The sequence below is a fragment of the Vombatus ursinus genome, unplaced genomic scaffold (genome assembly GCF_900497805.2).
Source record: "Vombatus ursinus unplaced genomic scaffold, bare-nosed wombat genome assembly UNPS02014802.1, whole genome shotgun sequence".
NCBI lineage: Eukaryota > Metazoa > Chordata > Mammalia > Diprotodontia > Vombatidae > Vombatus > Vombatus ursinus.
In genome coordinates this window covers 13,495,357-13,513,316 of record NW_020954580.1, presented here as the reverse complement: position 1 = coordinate 13,513,316, position 17,960 = coordinate 13,495,357, and the positions used below count along the sequence as shown (strand labels likewise).

At 34.8% G+C, this 17,960-nt stretch overlaps 1 protein-coding gene across 1 annotated transcript in view; it reads right to left on the bottom strand.

Moving 5' to 3' along the window:
• ERBB4 (erb-b2 receptor tyrosine kinase 4) overlaps window positions 1-17,960 on the bottom strand; it is an 833,670-nt gene that overhangs the window by 351,942 nt on the left and 463,768 nt on the right. The gene's annotated exons all lie outside the window — the stretch shown is intronic.

Here is a 17,960-nt window from a genome sequence, read left to right as displayed (position 1 = left end):
TTGTTTGTTTTTTCCCCAAAGGTTTAACTGAGGAGGGGAAGACAGATATAGAACATAGTTAGTTAGGATGGTCACATCAAGGGGAAAGTTTTTTTTTTTGTTTTGTTTTGTTTTGTTTTGTTTTTAAGGATGAAAGAGTTGTTGACCTGTCTGCAGACAGGTAGGAAAGGAACTAGTAGATAGGGAGAGATCAATGATAAGAAAGAGTATGAATGAGAATGAGGTCAATTTGCAGGAGAAGTCAGGGAGGGGAGAAGATCAGGGGCACATATAGAAACATTTGGCTTGGGAAGGAGGAGGGCCATCTCTTTATCTGACACTAGAGTGAAAGAGGAGATAATGGGAGAAAGATGTGTATATGATGTAAGATGATGAAGAGAAGAATGGGTATAGATTAATTTTTTTTTCTCAAAAGTATGAGAGAAGGTCCTCCACTAAGAGAGTGGGGAAGGGTGCAATGAAAAGCTTGATGAGTGATAAGGTTTACAATGGCTAACCCAGTGAGATAACAAATCAATTAGGGAGAAATATAATAGTTGCCTAACTACTGAGGGTCTAGTTGAGATAAGTTAACATAAATTTGTAGTGGGCTAAGGCAGCATATTCAGGTATATTTGAAAAAGTTTTATGTTAATATCATTGCTCTTATGTCCTTCTGGACAAACTGTTCTCTGAAAATGGTTAGGTGAAAAATATTCATCAAAAGAGGTCGTGAGTTCCTTGACAATAAATGGAAGATGCTTGTGTACTGAAAACTGGGCTACACAATTTGATTTTTCAGAAGATTTGAGACTGTAATCAGCCTGGACTAGACACACAAAGGCTACAATTAGAACTCAAAAGACCTTGAAAATCACCTAACCCAAGTTAATCATTTTATACTTGAGGATCACTGGCATGAATTGGCTAGCCCACATCATAGAGCTGTTAAGTAGTAGAGCCAAGACTGGACCAAGGTCTTCTAATGGCAAGTGCAGTATTCTTTCTGGGCTGGACAGTACTATGTGTAGGTAAGAGTATATCAAGTCTCTGTTAGGAGACCTGATGCACCAAGTCATCAGAGGGACTCTGAAATTAATGACTAGAAGCAGAGTTAGAATTAGGGGTGAGGAGGATGCAGATGAACATGATGACTTGAGGACGAAAACCCTTCCTTTCAAAAAAAAAGAACATATTTTAAGGGAGTGATAGAAGGAGCTCTTTCCCCTCTGGGATTGATCTCTCATCTCTAGCCTAAGATAAATAGCCACAGACATCATTTTTCTAGAGAATCAGAATAAATATCCAAGTAGCAAGCACAGAAACAACAGGAAAATGTAATTAATTGGTCAGAGAAGGAGTAGCTGGGAATTCAGCAATCAGATTTCCTTGATGTCCTTTTTCAAAAGACTGAAGAATTGGGGCAACCAATTGGCCACTGTCTGTGGACTGAGAGAAATTGAGCCAATAATTAAAAAAAAAAGAGTTTAGATTACTCTTTCTCTTTCCTTTTCCTTTGGGGATAACCTAGGCTGTATAATCAACTTGATGCCTCTTCACCTGTAAATGGGGGTTGCTCATAACAAAGTGTTGTTCCTTATAAATAAACTGTTTGTATAAAGTATTTTATATCCCTCTGATATTTAGTTATTAAGTTGAAGTACAAAATTGGAATACACATCAGAGCTAAGCTAAGCTGCTATCCAAGCATTGGCTGAGGGATGCTATTATAAGTAGATGGCTTTAGGTTGGGGTTTAGTTATTCTGTGTTGAAAACAATTTTGTGAAATAGTAGTACCTGGGCTACCTTTATTACATTATAGTTTTTTTTTTAAGATTTTTCAATAACATCAAGTGTTCTTTTGTAGTACTTTCCCTGAGAATAAACTAAAGACCTCAGATAGTCTAGGAAGATGATCTATGATATTCTATATTGTATATGAGAAAGCTCAGACAGGTCTTTTCTATTGAAAATGAATTATAGGCTTTTGATCTTCCTTAAACCAAACTACCAAGAAAAGAAATGTGGAAGCTGATATAGGCCCAATAGGAGTTTGGTGGGGAAAGAGGGTCATAAGCTAAGGGTAAAGTATTTTCTTTGATTCATATCTTTCCTCCACAGAGTAGAACATCTCAAAATAGTCTAAGAAGTTCCTTTTGTCTTGCTAGTATGTCACAGACCAAAGGCAGATATATAATTTATATGCTCATTTAGTCATTTATTGATTCATTCACTGAATAGTCTTTCATAGAGATTGTCTTTGACCTGGGTTCAAGCTCCCCCTTTGAAAAATACCATGTAATTCTGGGAAGTAACAAAACCTCTCAGTGCTTCAGGCAATTCTATCATTTAAAAAATAGTAATATCTTCTGATTTTATATGACCTACATTTTCTAGGCCCTCTTCACCTCCCAGGTAACAAGCCCTTAAAGAACAAAACCAGGGTGGGGGAGTTCAGCAAAGATACAAACTATTAAAACTTCTAATGTTTTCCAGATGCATAGCTTTCCACCTTGTAGATCTTCAATAAGATCCCAGACAACCACTTGTCTGTGCTAGTGGGTATTCCTTTTAATGTATGAGTTGGATTAGATGGTCTCTGGGATTTCTTCCAACTCTCAAAATCTCTGATTTATGCAATGAAGTGAGATGAGATGTCTTCTCGGAGTTATCAACTCCTATTTTTTTCACACTTCATATATCCATACAGTTGTGAAGTATTGACCCTCACTTCACAACACATTTGCAGCCTTCCATCTACTGACATAGCTACTCTCCTAATTCAGCTTTCCTCATATGCCTAAACTATTGCAATAGACTCTTAACCAATCTTCCTGTCTCTATTTTCTCCTTTCTCTAATCCATTCTCCACATTACTGCCAAAGAGACATTCCTAAAGCAGAGGGAAGGGAAGGGAAGGGAAGGGAAGGGTAATGAAAGGAAAGAGAAAAAGAAGAGAAGGGAGAAAAGAAGCTGGGAGGGAGAAAGGAAGGAAGGAATGAAGGAAGGAAGATAAGAAGGGGAAGGAGAGAGGAAGGAAGAAAAGATTCATTAAGTGCCTACTATGTGTGAGGCTAAGTGCTTTACAAATATTATTTCATTTCAGCCTCAGCACAACCCTTGGTAGGTAGGTGCTATTACCATCACCATTTTACAGTTGAAGACACTTAGGAAGACAGAAGTTAAATGACTTTCCCAGGGTCATGTAACTTGTGTCTGAAATGAGATTTGAACTCTGATCTTAGACATAGGCCTAGGGCTACATCCACTCCACCACTTAGTACTGTGACCAAGACCATTCATTACAATTAATCACAGTTTGCCTAATTTTCAGTGTTGTTTTCATTTGCATAATTGTAGTGTGCATGTGTATACACGGACACACATAAATGTATATGTATATATACACACAAATAAACATATACCCAAATATACATACATGCACAAATATGCATACACATGAACATATATAGACAGAAGCATAGAGGAAAGAGGAGAGGAGGGAGAGAGGGGGAGGGAGGGAGAGAGAGAGAAGGAAAGAGAGACAGAGAGAGACAGAGACAGAGAGAGAGAGAGAGAGAAATAGTTGGACCAAATCACAACCTTACTATCCTTTCATGTAATAGTCAAGTAATCTTGTAGTATTATAACACTTTTTCTGTGTCACTTATGCTAAAGAAATTGTGTTATATAAATAGTTAATTAATTAAACAAGGAAAGAAACCTAATATCTATGACATTAAATGACTACAAGCATTAGAAATCATATAAATTACAAATTATTTAAATTAAAAAGGACCTTACATCTAAGTAAGGTTTGCATTCTTTTATAAAACTGTCTTACTGCTCTCAATGAGGTTCTTTATATGGTACGTGCAGTGTGTTTAAGAACTGCAAAGGCACTACAGACTCAGTCAGAGGTATTTGGAAGTCTTATTTTCTGTAGGCAGAGGAAAGTTATTTCTTCTCAGAAATACTCAATTATATGTTCAACCTGTGAAGCAGCTTTTTTGTGTATTTTTGCCATCATGTCATCTGGATTTTGAACCAAAAAGACAAGGATATTTTGTGATCTAATCATTAAATTGAAATTCACTTCCCTGAAATATGGAGTGTCAATGAGAACGGAAACTCGATATGGACTGATATAATCGGTTTCCTAATAATATTTATGCATTGCAAGAAATGAGAGTAATGTTAGTTTAATCAAACAGGTCATACCTTTACAGTATTACAACAAAATATATGTGGTAGATGAAACTAGACAGAAAAGGGAAAAGAAAAACTAATGATATGCCTAAGCGGCACAAAAACCACAAATTATAGTAGCTATTTGTAAATGGGTTAAGGCTACTAATAGGGGGAGTAATGTAACATAGTGGATAGAGCGCTGGACCTAGAGTCAGAAAAACCAGAGTTCAAATCTGACCTTAAATACTTAATAGGTGTGTGGCTCTGGGCAAGTCACTTAAGCTTTGCCTGCATAAAACCGGAGAAGGAAATAGCAAACCACTCCATTATCTTTGTCAAGAAAACCCTATGGACACAGGGTCATGAAGAGATATGACTGAATAACTCAACAACTAATAGGGTAAGAATAGTAAAAATGATCATGGCAAAGACAACAATGCAAACAACCACAACAAAAACAATAGCAACACTATGTTGCAGCTGCCTATTCTTGATTTCATCCTGAGCACGTCTCCCTAATATTCTTAGAAAGATAAGACAAGCCGTTAAGAATATGAAAAAAGGTAGCATGGAGGCTAAGGAGAGATTGCCTACCCAGTTGCACTTGGCAATTGTTAGAGATACAAGTCAGGATACCTGTGCCCTGAGGTCTTTGGTTAATTTTACCACTGCCTACTTGGCCACTACTTGCCTGAAGTACTCTTCTCATGAGGTGAGATGAAGTACACTCACTTATCTGAACCCAGCAGCCCTGCAGACTCTCCTAAGGGTCCACGACAAGAGGGCATTTTTTTTCTTCCCTTTGTTCCTTCACATTTGCAAAGAAACATGGATAAGAAGGAGCATTCCATAGTAATAAAGCTGAAGACAGATTAGGAAGGTCTCTAAATATTAAAAAAGAACAGTTCATATTTTATCCTAGAGACTTTGGGCAATTATTAAAGCATTTCTCTCCAGTTGAAGGAAAATTATATACATATAAAGTAACACACACATAGATACATATATATGTATGTATCTACATGTGTATTTATATAAAATATGTGTATGTTACTTACATTCATCATTTCTAAATAAATAGCAAAGTGATGGAATTTAAGATTGGCTTATCTTTTCCCCCTCCCCCACTAGAAAGCCGAAAAGAAAGATTCTTTATATAGCATGGAACAAAAGGCCAGGAAAGCCATTTCTTTGAAACTCTTAAGAGAAAAGAAGTCGTCGATCAGTATTGAGGCTTCAACAACCTTTGACTTACCAGTGTGATAGTCACATGCTGAGGAGTTAAAATGCTGTATTAAATGACATAGTGCAGAAAGCATTAGAAAGCTCTCTAAGGAAGTTCTACCAATGTATTTATTAGACAACCTTTAACTTGCAGTATGTTTTCTCTGGAGACTTCTGGATAGATTTCTCTTTATCTCACCTGAATTGTGCCTATCGACTAAATTTTTTGGGGGAAAGAGAATAAAATGCCTATGCTTCTTACCCTTGCAAAGAATATTAAGCTTGCTTTAAAGTGGAGGCAAATTTAAAATAATACATTTAGTTACTAAGTTCTCTGAATTAAGGAATAGCTAAAACACATGAATGGATTATATTTCTAAAAGGAAAAAGACTTGCAAGGTAAGAGAAATCAATGTATTTACACCATTTGATAGCAATAACCTTCTTTTCCCTCCCCCACAGTAGAACAAAATTACTATCATTGCTCTTTATACTTTTTGCAGCACATGGTGGCATTTTTATTTTTAATGTGTATCCTGAACTCTTTAGTATCTGCCATTTGAAGATCTTTTTGCATTCATTAAGGTTGAAGATGCTTTCATCTTGAAGAGGGTATTAGCAGTGGAGTGAACATTAGGTGATGAACTCTCTGGGCACGGTCATCCATGAAATATGCAATAGTGTGAGATGGGGTGCAAAGGGAAAGGATGGTGGACAAAAGGATGCCATTAAGCACCATAGAATTTTATATAAATGATAAACAGTGCTATAACTGTTCATACTCTGCATGTGACATCTTTGTTCAAATAAGAAAGGGGCTGATGTACTACTACTTCTGTAATAACTAAAAAAGTACCAGATTTTGAAAGTTTTACTATAAATAAACCTAAAGGTAGAAAGAAGTTGCAGCAAAGTAAACAAAAAATTCAAGGATTTTTCTTGTAAAGGAAACTGTAGGAATTAGAAGACTTGATTTCATCCTGTACCCAAAGGAAAAAAGAAATAACCTTTCAGATGATACTTAGCCATTTCATCTTTCAGTGTTTCAGATTAACATAAGCAAAAAGACCACTGTAGAGATAAACAAAGATTATGTGCCACCATCCTTAGCAGAGAGTGACAGGAGATATGTAACAAACTTGCTTGGATCTTTCCAACCAAGTCAAAATCCTCATTGACAGCTAGTATTTTAAATAAAAAAAGGACTGAAAATGTCAGAAAATGATGATGGAAACTTTTTTGTGAGTAAGAAATCAAAGAAGCTGAATATTTCTAAACTACTCAGATGTTTTATGTTTGTACATAATGAATCTTTTCCTCACAAGGCAGTCAGAAGGCATTAATTATGGAAATGTGGAACAAGGTCACAAAAATGAAATGGACAGGTAGGGAATTACCTGACATTAACATGTAAATTTTTTAGGATTAAAATATTTGTAAAAAGAAAAATTAGTGATTTATTAGAGCAAAAGTCAAAATGAAGAGTAAATTAGAAGAATAAAATAAAGAAGGTTCCTCGTGTAATTAAAATAGCTCCAACTCATCCCATTTTTAAAATTACATGTTTTTAAACCTATTAACTCTAAAAAATGGGAAATAGATAAAGGTAAAAAATATTAACTCTGATTAACACCATTTCTTAGAACATTAACAGATGAAAAATGTCACCATAACAAGGAGGTCAGAAGATTGCAAAAAAAAAATGTATATTTAGCCAACAGTCATCCTCTCCTTTTTTATTAAACAGAAATGGTAGCCAAAAACTAAGTCAATTTATTCAGAGGAGTGTGTGTGTGTGTGTGTGTGTGCATTTCCTCACAAAACAACTAAAAGCAGTTGAAAGCAAAATGTGTTCATAGAAAAGTTTTGTGCAATCAAATTGAGATATATCTTCTTAAGAGCATTTATGATACTTTATACATGAAACGGAAAGAAGTACAAGTAGACATAAAATTAAACTTTCCAAGAATGATGTATTCTCATAATCTGTGTTAATGGAACTACCCCATCTGTATTTTTATGTAAATGTACAGATTCTTGTCTTTAAAAAAACCAATACTAAATAACTAATTTTGATGCCCTGAAAGATCACTGATTTTATTAGTGAAATTTCTCCACCAATTTAGATCATAAGTCTAAGTTGATCCCAAAACATGCTATGTGATAAGGTAGTAATGATGCTTTCATGAGGAGCTTCACTGCATTTAGCTCAAGCTATTCCTTGGGCAAGAAAAAAATAAAAAGCATTCTGTCCTCAGGACTGAACTTAAAGCTTTTCCTTTTGTTATGAACTATCAGAACTTATGTACTTTTGCTTCATAGAACCCAGGATCATCTCCATGCCATGGTAAGACATTAAATTAAGACTCTAGGAATGATTTAGACTCCTATCCTATTTTCTGCTTACATGAAAATGGCAGGGAGATGAGACAGCATAATGGAAAGATGGTGGCCTTGGAATCAGAAACACCTGTATTCAAGTCCTATTTCTAATATATACTAGCTATGTGATCAAAGCCATGAAATGATCTCTAGGAGTCTGAGAAAATTCTACCAGACTGCAAGGTGCAAATAGCTTGCCCATCTGCATTCATGAAGCAAATTTCCGTATTGAGAATTCCCTTTACAAATTAAATTATGGGTCAGGAATCCACTCCACCTCCCTTCCTGCCACCTGAGGGGGTGGGGGACAAAAAAATTGGCACAATACAGTATAATATTATGAGAATACAATTTGTGTTCTCCACGTCTTTAGTTGGAACAAAAAAAAAATGAAGTTTGAGCATATAGTAGCCAGACCTTGGTATGGATTTTAGCTATGGCTTTAAAGAAAAAAAAATAAAGGGCTTATGGTACCAGCAGGAATAGACCCCCTGAGGTCCATTTGCAGAATTCACCAACTGAAATAAAAGAAATTAAATTGGGCATTGATAGACTTCAGCTGAAGTAAGAAAGGGTAGAAATCATATGAATAAAGAAATCAATGAAAACCTGTCTAGGAATACACTTTGGTAATAATACGGCACTCACTGTCATATGGCATAGTTTAAACCTAGAATTGCTGAAAGTCTAATGACTATTTTATGCTTATGCATCACGGTAATGCCTTAATTTTTTATTACTCTTTGCTTTTATACCACATTCATTTCTGAATACACCATTCTCCTAACCAGTGAGCTTTCCCTAATACCAAAAGTTAAAAAAGGAAAAAAATAGTTCAGCAGAACTAACTACTACATCTGCCACATTCGACAGCATATGCAATATTCCATACCCATAGTATCCTACTTTTGCAATGAAGAGAATGAGGAACATTGCTTCAAATCTTTTCAGGGACTAAGATTGGTTATTATAATTACATTATATTCTATTTTGTTTTATTGTTCCTTCTATTTATATTATACTCATTGTGTACAATTGGTTTACTTTATTCAGCATTAATTTATTCTGGGCAAATTGTTTAACTTCTCTCAGACATACTTTCAGTCCCTTGATGAAATGGGAGATCAGTCATAATCATATATATGTATATGTATACAAATGTATATTAAACACAATGTATATATGCATACAAGCATATATGTATATATATATAAAATGTATGTATATATAGACATATACATATATCTATATAGATAGAGACATGAGTTATCTATTTGCTATTTGAGGGAAGGCACCCAGGCATCAGCGACTGTGGAAATCAAAAAATCCCTCATGTAGAAGGGGGTGTTTGATCTGAGGCTTGAAGGAATCTAGAGATTCTCAGAGAGAGAAATGAAGAGGAAACATATCCTTGAAATGGGGCAATGCCAAAGCACAGAGGTAAGAGATGGTGAGCTGGGTATGAGGGACAACAAGATGGCCAGTTTTTCTGGACCACAAAGCACATAGAAAGTAGTATCCGATAAGGATGGAAAATTAGATTTATGTCAGATTATAAAGAGTTTTAAATGTCAGAGGAGTTGGATCTTAGAGGTAAAGGGAGCCACTGGAATTTATTGAGGAGAAGAATGAGATGGTGAAATCTACACTTTGTGGAAATCAAATCAGTTTGCCAGCTGTAGGAAAGATGGATTGGAGAGGGAGGAGATTTGAGTTTTGGAAGCTATTGTGATAATGTGCCTGACAGGCTTCATGTTCCCCCATTCCTAACATAAGGTCTCAGGCTGCTGGGGGTATTACCATAACAGGGCCTCAGATTACATAGTCGACATAAGAAAGTATACAAACAGCTACTCCCTGGAAACCTAGGCAGCCAACATGAACAGATTTCCCTTCAACTAAATGCTCTGGGTGTGTGAATCGGCTGCCGGCAAATTTAGCTCCCTAAGGCACTAGAGAAATCTGAAGGGATGATGGAGATAGCCTCATAATAAGAGGGTCCAGACACTATGTGACAGATCAAATGGACTGCACAGATGTGACCTTTCATAAAAAGGTGCCATTTGGCATTTTCGCCTCAGAAATCATGAGCTCATTGTGAATGTGCAGACATTTGGCTGCAGCAGTAGGCTTTTGATAGCAGCAACAGTTGAACACAGAAAAATGTAGCACATTTTTAACAATAGAAATGGAAGAGAAATCTTGGGTAAATCCAAATCACCCCCTGGGGATGAGCCAAACAGAATTGGCTCAAACAGGTGATAAAAAAATATTTCTTTCTCACCCAACTCTCTGCCCCGCCCCAAATCAAAAGGTTTCTTTAAGTTAAAACCTCCCTTCAAATATTTCTTGCCCAAAAGGAACAACTTTCTAAAATCATTTATTTATTACAGAGGTAGTGTAGTTCAGGTGACAGGGCACTGGCATGGAGTCAGGAGACATTTCTTGTGTTCAAATGTTACTTTCTAATTCTGAATATCTCATCTTTCTTGATAGTAGGTAAGCTTCTTAAAAGCAGGGGTGATTTCCTTTTGTTGTCCCCCAAGGCCCTAGGCACACTGCAAGGTACAAAGAAGGCACTTAATAAATGCTTGTTGCTTACTAGTTGTGTGATAGTGAACAATCTCTAAGCCTCAATTTTCCCATCTATACTTTTTTGACCTTAATAACTTAAGTATTAAGAAAAGTACTTGTTAAACATTAAAGCACCATATAAATATGCATTATTTGATCATCATTAGAGTCACATAGTACTCGATACTAATTATACTTGTTTCTTGACATCCTCAAAGTGTTTGTTTTATCATTAAAATCTAAAGTTTGTGAAGAAGAGATATCACAAATTGCACATAAAAACATGTGCTTCTAAGCATTTCTGCAAAAGAATCATGGATCATAGACTGAAAATGAAGGGACCTCAAAAATCAATTAATCTAACTACCCCATTTTATAGATGAATAAATTGAGGCCCCAGAAGAATAAGTGACTTGCCCAAGGTGACATAGGTAATTGGAGGAGGAAGGATTTGAATCCAGCTCCCCTAACTCCAGAGCCAATGCTTATTCCACTATACCACACTGCTTTCTTAATGCTATAGCAAAATGAAACCCATTTTAGTTAGTGAGTTTTTTCAATGACTATATAATTGTACATATGAAAAACAAGACAAGAGAAAAAGGATAGGCCACAAGTCAAGCTGTACAAAATAAGACATTTCACATTATGATCTGAAGGTTGAAGTAAAACCAAATTCACTTTAACAGTCTATTTCTTTCAGGATATTAGCTTCAATTTAAATTTGAGATCATTTTTGAAGTCAATAAAAGCAACAAGAATGTTTTATATTATCTAAAGAATTCATTCTATTTTTAGTCATTGGAGATTGTATCAATGCTAAAAATAAAAACAGAAATTCTCTAGAGGATTTTGAATTCAATACCCACTTAGAATAGTTTGACAGAATAAAAGAGAGACTTGTTTAAATACTTAGCTCCCCCTCCCACTCCTACCTTCCCTTGTCTCATCTCTCCTCTGCTAGAAGATTAGCTCCTTGAGGCAGAGCTGGCATTGAGTCTTGAAAGACCTTAGGAGACAATGGCAGGGCAGATGGTTTTCTATCTGGCCTAGTGTCATTCTATGGTATGGGAAAAACTGGCATTGTTGACTGCCATCTCATCCAAGCATTTTGGGTAATCAGGCAATCTAAGAAAAGCAAAGGCCAGGGCACACCTAATACTGATGTATCTTCCCATGTTCCAAATAAACTCTATGATAATCCAGGGTCAGAGACAGAGGTACAAGGGGAACGAAAGGGGGTTGATCAGGGTGGGGGAGTTAAGAACACTGGTGGTAGTTCATCTTGTAATTGGGTCAGGATGAGCAAGCATTAAGACCTAAATATGGTAGGCCTATTCCATATCATGAGCATCAAATGTACTAAGTATTTAATTTATTACCTATGTGTGACTTTAGCATTCACTCATAATTTCAAAATAAAATTAAGCACTAAAATGAATTTTATTGGGTGAAATTGCTTATCAATTCAGAGAAGGCTGAGAAAAGTCACTGGCTATTATAAATCTGATCTTTGATCATTTGAAATGCTGATTTTTTTAAACAAAAAAACAAGTTTAAATTCATTTTAAAATTGCAGTATTCAGAGTATAAGTGGGCTTATGTAAAATCCAATAGTAGATATAAATACATCATAGTTATCATGTGGGATCATTGTTATGATTGAGAGGAAATATAAAGAGATTAGCACTTTAAATAAAAATGTGTCATATTTTATTCCAATTAAATATTCTATTTATAAGAATCCTCTTAGCATTCTATATCTACATTAATTCTAGATGGGTATTGACATGACATAAAATATTATTTCTGCATATATCTTTTAAGTGCACTGATAGGATATCAGTGACATGAAGCTGGAATTGACTTCCTGTGTTTGTCCATAAAGACATAGACATAGAGTTAATTTTAGTAGACACTGAAAAGAGTGATCGACATAAAATGTCTTATCTTACTCTCAAAAGAACCTTGTTTTATTGATAATATTATCTTCATTTTATTGATGGCAAAACTGAGGCCCATAGAACATAAATGACTTGCTATGGTCCCACAGTAATCTAGAGAGAAGGAATTGGATATGAAAGATTTTGTGAAGGTCAAAACAACATGACCTGGACCATATACAATCTGTGGGATGATTGTAATGTTAAAAAGATGGGCTTTTGTGGCATTGAACAACTTGGAATTAGATCATATAGACTATCTCCTTAAGTAAATGATAATCATTTTGGTGGTATGGGGAACATAAATACAATGCAGGTTAGGAGAACAAAAGTAAGTGCCTGTTAAGAGAGACAGAGTGATAGACAGATGTAGATATTTGCAGGAACATATATACAAAGGAATATATATATATGTGTGTGTATAACATTATAGCATATATTATATAATTTACTTTTTGCATACCTGTGTATATGTGTAAATATATATATATATAAATTTATCACTACATATTTACTTTTGCATATAAGCACATTTGAAGGAAAGGATAATATGGGAATGATGAATAGTATTCCATTAGAATGTAAACTCTCAGAGTTGAGTCTGTTTAATTTTCACTTTTATATTACCCTCACCTGACATAGTGCCTTACCTAAAATGTGTACCAAATAAAGTTTTGTTGAACTGAATTTGTAAATATAATTTTTAGAAGTCAACCTACATGAGTTGTTTTGAACCGCATCATGAAAAGGATCTGCCAGAGAGAAATTGGGGGAACAGGATAAGTAAAAGAAGGAATAGCATAAACAAAGGCAGAAATGTATCAGTCATTTGCTGTGTGTAATGTTACATGTGTCTTATTATTAATGATGAATCATTCTTTTAAAAGTTTAAGGATGAAACGTGTCTCCAACCTTTGGGCAGAGAGCAGATGGACTAAGGTGCATTTAGAGACATGTACTTTTCGACATGATCAATGTGATGCTTTAGTTTGCTTTACTGTACTTAACTGTTACAAAGGAGGAATTCTGACAGGTAGAGGGTTGAATCAGTGGGTAGTTGATAAAATGCAAAATGTGTGTGTGGTCATGTGTGGAGAAAAAGAGAGAAGAAGAAGAGAGAAAAGAGAAGAAGAGAGGAGAAGAAAAAGAAGGAAGGAGGAGGAGGAGGAAGAAGGAGGAGGAGGAGGAAGAGGAGGGGGAGAAAGAAAATGAAGGAAAGAAGAAAGGTAAATAAAATTTTGAAAAAAATACTCAGAAATTTAGAAGGAAACACAAATGCTGGAATTTTTCTTACAACCTTGTTACATGTATATATGTACATACACATATTACATTTATAAAATATACACATACATATAAACACAGAGATATATGAAAAATAAAGCATATTAACAGAAATTTACAATTAAATATACTGTACTGCTCTCTTTTTTGTATTTTTTTGTCTATTGAAATGTGTTCATTGTTAATTAAATTCATAATAACTAAGAAAAAATGAACAAAAACCAAGATAAAGAATGGCTCTAATAAATCAAAATGATTGTAAATTTCCATTTATCTAGAATATTTAAGGAAAAAACATATTCTGGTTAATTTAGAATTAGCACATAAGGATTATCTATTTTTAAGGAATTAAAGGAAAATAAAATATACTTTTTGTTGTTCAGTTTCTTCAGTCATGACCCCATTTGGGTTTTCTTGGCAAAGATACTGGAGTGGTTCGTCATTTTGTTCTCCAGCTCATTTTACAGATAAGGAAACTGAGCCAAATAGAATTAAGTGACTTGCCCAGAATCACACAGCTAATAAATGTTTGATGCTGGATTTAAATTCAGCTCTTCTTGACTCCAGACCTGGTAGCCACATAGTCACCCTAAAATATCCTTAGCACTCCCAAAAAGAAAAGAAAAAACATTTGAAAGTGAACGGGATGTATAGGCATTATATTTAAAGTATAGCAATATATTAAATAATAACTCAGTAAATAGGCATCATGATAAGGTGTCAACCCTGGCTGAGTTAAGTGGTACTTTAGAAGGAGGTAAGGGTTGAAGAAAACTATCAGGAAGAAGAACATTTGCTGAGTGTTTGAATACTAGGCTTAAGAGTATAGATGTAGGATATGAAATTGCTGCAAGTGCTTGAGAAAGGTTACCCTGAAAGTTTTGTTCATTGCTAGGGAGAAAGTTTCCAGAAGGAAAGAAATATGGTGACATGGATTCTGGGCAAAGAATCTAGAGCCTTGGATTCCAGTCCCTTGCTCTACTACTAACTACAGGTAACTTAGTTCTCTCTTGTCATTACCCCCCCCCCCCCCCGACCTGTAAGCTGAGAAGGTTGAAATAGAATACTAATCATGTTCCTTTCAGCTTTAAAAATCAATGACTGATGGACTCTGGTTGAGACTTTTCCCAGTTCTAAAAGTCCTTGATTCCCCAAATCTATTAATGTAGAGACTAGAAAAAGAGAGACTGGTTTGGGTCTGCTTCAGTGCTTAATGTAGGAGAAGACTGTGACAGTGAAGAAGAAAGAATGGCAATTGGAGAGAATTAGAGGGGAATAATGGGCAGGATTTAATAGCTGAATGAGAAAGAAAAGGAGAGAGGGAAATCAAAGGACTACATTCATGATACTAGTGACAAAACAATACAATAATAATAATAAAATAGCAATAAAGACATTAGAAAAGGGGATGGAGAATGAGTTCAGATTCTTATTCATTAGGTATACTATTAATAATAATAATAATAATAATAATAATAATAATAATAGATATTTAGGTAGTTCATATCTATGTATATGCTTATACATAAATATGTAGTTCATATAATTTATTTACTGTATGCCTTAATCGAGTTTAAAGTTTGCAAAATACTTTAAATACATTACCTCATTTGAGATTAACAACTTTTTTTACATAGATATTATATAGGTATTATTATCTCTTCTTTTAAAGATGTGAAAATAGGCTTAGAGAGGTTAAGAGACTTGGGATGGTAAGTGTCAGAGAAAGAACGTGAACATAACTATTTCTGATTCTAAGTCCAGAAAAAAATCTACGAAGCCATACTGCTTCTTAAATAGAACATATGTAAAAGAATTCATAAACTAGAAAGAATGGGGGACAATCAAACCCATGTTTCTTTTTAATAGGCCTTTATTTTACTTAATTGATTTAACAAATTGGTCTCTTTATGTCATATAGATTTTCAAATGTATGTCTCCTCTTCCTCCTTCCCAAATTGCTGTGCCTTATAATAAATACAATTTAAGATGAAGAAGGAAAAAAATAGTGAAACCTATCAACATTAAAAAAAAAAAATTGGTCATTATATGCAATGTTACCCATCTGTGGTCTCCAACCTCTGTAAAGGAGTAGGAGAGTATCTTCTATGTCTCTTCTTTGGAGCCAGCAAGGCTTTTTGTCATTTTGCAAAGTTTGTTTTTTTCAATTTTTTCATAGTTTTTGTCTTTCCATTTAAATAGTTTCAGTCATTGCCTTGTGGTTTTCTTGTTTCTTGTTACTTCATTTTGAATCAGTTCATTCAATCCATATTTTCTCTGTATTTTCTGGTCTGTATTTCTGTAAATGTCTTTCTCTGAAATCTTTCCATGCGTCTCTCTGTATTCATCAAGTTCATCATTTCTTATAGCTTAGTAATATCCCATTACATTCATGACCACAATTTGTTTAGATATTTATTTCCCTTTTGATGGTCATCTCCTTTGTTTACTTTTCCTTGCCACCATAAAAGGTGCTGCCATGAATATTCTAGCAATATTTTGCTTGATATTTTTTGTTTGATATTTTCCAATTGCATTTTAATCTGGCTTGGAAGTGTTGAGGGTAGCCATGTGACCGAGGTCACATGTTTGACATCTCCAATCTAGTCCAACCCAGATCTGAACCAGAATCCTTTCTATAAAATCCCCAGCAAACAAACATTGGCAGGGGGAGGGGAGGCCTTTCTTTATATAGGACATTCTTGGAATATATACTTAGCAGTGGAATCTTTGGGTCAAAGGGTATGGTACCAAATTTAGCTGAAAGTCAGTGTAGGATTAACTTTCTTGAACCTTCTATAATTTTTTTCTTAAACCTTTTAAAGCACAATGGTAACACTGTAGATGCTTTGCTGTCTTACACATCTCTGGTAGCCTTGTAAATTCAGTTCCCACTATAGTAGTTTAAATGAATGAGGCAGGTACTATATCGCTTCGATTTTTGTGTCCTCAAGTCTGAGTTAGTCTTTCAAACTGCACTATCTGCTTTGAAATCCATGACTTAAAAGAGCAAGATGGTTCACTCAATTGTCAGCCCTCACTGACTCAGGGAGATTTTTTTTTTCTTGTTCTGACTGCTTTAAGTCACCTTGAATCTAAAACATCATTAACATTGTAATGCTGTTTTCATTTTTAAAAATTCAATTCAAATATATATACATACATACACATATATGTATATATACACATAAATATATAATATGCTCAGCATGTGCGAAGTATATTTTAAAGTAAACAAACTAAATCTCAGAAGCAATGTACAAAGTTTTATTTCATTTAACTGTTTTTAAAATCACTATGACCATAACTCATCAAAGTGAGTTCACCAGGAATGAAGTATGTACAGTTCATTTCTATAGTGACCCAATTATCCAATTTGCATACAGGAATGGAAATGATCAGGTCTGATGAAAGTGGTAAAGATATAACAGAAATAGCAAGAGAGAAAGATTCAAATAAGGAATCTCAGAAAAGCCCAGAGGAGAAGCCCCTCAGTGAAAACATAAAAATCAAGTTTACCTTAATGGGAAGCTATACATTTTAACAGATCAAAATAGTTTTGGTAATGCTAAGGTCCTTATAGTCAAAGGTATGTTTTGTTTTTTGTTTTGTGTTATTTTTTTTCCCCCGGTAGTAATGGATGGCTATGAGAGTTGGACAAAAAAATTCTGAGCACCGCAGAATCAGCTCTTTAAATTGTGGTGCTAGAGAAAACTTTTGGGAATTTCTTGGTCAGTAAGGAGATCAAATCAAAAGAAAATTAATTCAGGCTATTCACTGGAAGGTGAAATACTGAATTTGAAGATTAAATATTTTGGCCATATGATGAGAAGATAGGACTCACTGGAAAATAACCTGATGTTGGGAAAGATTGAAGGCAAAAGGGAAAGGGGATAGCAGAGGATAAGGTGAATAGATAATATCATGGAAACAATGAACACAAATTTGGACAGACTTTGAGAGATAGTGGAAGATAGAAGGTCCTGATGTGTTATGGTACATATGGTCCAGAGGCAGACATGAGTGAACAATGAGAGAGAGAAAGAAAGGGAGAAAGAGAGAGAGAGAGAGAGAGAGACGGAGAGAGAGAGAGAGACAGAGAGAGAATAGTAATAATATAAAGAGTAGATATAGGCATAACATATAGAGTAAAGAAATTCCAAGGAATCACTCGATCTTAGTGTTTGAAGGATACCTTGGCAGTCATGTGATCCAGTAGTGACAAAATCAAATAGAAACAGGGGGCACTAAACTGTACATAAGAATCCCTATGGACCAGAGATTGACTTAGAAAACCACATATTAACATCATCTATATTTTATTATATTGAAAATTGTTTTGTTTGATATTTTCTAATTGCATTTTAATCTGGCTTGGAACT